The sequence below is a fragment of the Gekko japonicus genome, unplaced genomic scaffold (assembly GCF_001447785.1).
Source record: "Gekko japonicus isolate JY-2015 unplaced genomic scaffold, Gekko_japonicus_V1.1 scaffold1861, whole genome shotgun sequence".
Taxonomy (NCBI): Eukaryota; Metazoa; Chordata; class Lepidosauria; order Squamata; family Gekkonidae; genus Gekko; species Gekko japonicus.
Genome location: NW_015160270.1, coordinates 21127 through 23483, shown reverse-complemented (window position 1 = coordinate 23483; position 2357 = coordinate 21127).

The following is a 2357-nucleotide window of genomic DNA, read 5'->3' as shown; positions in this document are numbered from 1 at the left end:
GAGCATGATTTCTTCACATCATGGATGAAAGTGAGGTTGTGCTTGATCCAGTCAGGTTCTCTGCTAGTGAGAAATGGCAAGGGGGTGTCCTCTTTGACCACCCAAAAAGCCATGCTAGGGATCCTGGGATCTGCATGGATAAAAGCCATGTGGGATGGAGGGGAACTGGATGAGTTAAGCAAAACAACTGGCTGGATCCAACGTGTTCTTTTTTTTTCTTCTTGCCAGCATTAATGAAATCAGGTCAGAATTCTGCTGTTGTTAAACATGTTTTTATACAAACTGTGTGAAAACGGCAGAAAAAAAGTTATGTTACTATAAAATAAACGTTGGTGTAAAATAACGTTAGGTTGGCATAAAAATGGTTTTCCTACACATGCACAAAAAGTAAACAAAATGAAAAAAATTACATACTCGTACATTTCTAATGACTTTCTAAAATTACTTTCCACTGCTACTTAACATATGAGCATAAGGAGAGACCTGCTCAATCAGACCAGTGGTCCATCTAGTCCAGCATCCTGTTCCACACAGTGGCCAACCAGTTCCTCTGGAGGGTCAACAACAGGGCATAGAGGCCAAGGCCTTCCCCTGATGTCTCCTGGCTCTGGGATTCATAGGCTGACTGCCTTTGAACGTGGACGTTCCCTCAGTCATCATGGCTAGTAGCCACGAATAGACCTATCCTCCATGAATCTAATTTGTTTTTAAAGCTGTTTATTCCTGTGGTCATCACTACATCCTCTGGCAGCGAATTCCACATTTTAATCACTCTCTGTGTAAAGAAGTTCTTGACTCTTCGTTCCATGAATATATACTGTATTCCCATGAAAGTGGTTCTGATACTGGAGATATCTTTTTGCCAGCATCTATTATAAAGAAATTTACATACTCTTGGTTATCCTTGTGATTATTCAGGGGGGGGGGAGAAAACTTTGAATGTGAAAACAAAATGAGTAGCCACTTTTCAGAAAGATTTTCCCACATTCCCCTCTTTGAAAATCTTCCCATCTTCCACTGATTTTTTCAAAAAGATCATAAATAGGGATGAAAGTATTTGCTTTGTTATTCCTTCCCTGTAACCCATTCAAAGTCACAGCACTGCTTTCTGCCCTGTTTCTGACTTAAGGATTTTTGGTATCAGGTAGCCAAACCTGATTGGCTAAATAAAGATGTTGTTACAGATGAGCGCTATGTGATCCCTGATTGGCTGGATCACATCACTAAGGAAGGAGAAGCTTATTCAAACAAGGGAAATTGGCACAGAAGGAACTGCTGACCCGGCAGCAAATAAGGTCAAAAAAAGTGAGCAAGGAAGATTTATGGGGGGAGGGTCACCCCACAGAAATATTTGAGCAGGAATCTTTGGAGAAGCTTTGGTTCTTAACAAGATTTTGAAATGTTTCATTTGTCTTCAAGGAATGGAAAGGGTACAGCTGGTAGGCAAGGCAGCTTTCCATATGCGAGGTGAATTTTTGCTACAGACTCCCCGTAATTCACTCTCCCACAATATGGTTTGTTTAACCTTGAAACGCTTCACTGAAATACGAAGCCCAACTTTTAACATTGTACCGTTCTTGTATTCAAAAGCTGAGCTAAACATTTATGAGTGTTCGCTTCTAGGTTCGGAAGGCTCGGGGATGGAATAGTCTATGCCAGGAGGTTTAGCAGAACAAATCTTGTCTCGATTTATGGAGGATGACACTTGACTCCAGAGTGGGTCTTCTGTCAATAACTAATTTGCCTGCCTGTGTTCCAGAGCTACATGAATTTGTTACCAGATCCCTTTGTAGTCTCCAAGCATTGATTTATTTTGTAACATGTTTACCCTTTTGTTTTTTAAATTCTATTCCTTTTAATTTCAATACACTTTTTCAATGGCCTTCTTTTTTTAAAAAAAACCCACAACCACAAGATTATGTTCGAGATGGTAATTAGTTTTACAATATTCCTCTTCTCCAGAATGCCTTTTTTTGCCTCACATAATTAAAATAAATAACCAACAGATTGCTACCGACTCGTTTCTTAAACTCTGTAATCCAACTGATGGAGAAGATAAAGAGGTAATTTTTGAATGAGAATTCCATCTTTCAAAATGCTGATGGTTACTGAAACAAATATTCTCAGATAAGGCCATTGTGTTCAACTGAGATTCTTTCTTTCTTTCTTTCTTTTTTGGAAACCCCTGGAGGGGTATTTTTATTTTTTTTCAATAAGATTACAAACTACAAAGAAAAATATAGGTAGGGGAACAACAACTATGGATAAAGAAAAAATACCCACACTAACTAAAAACCCAAGAGTGGGAGACCCCCCTTTATGTTAAACTTAATATTAGTATTAAAAGAGTTAGTAAA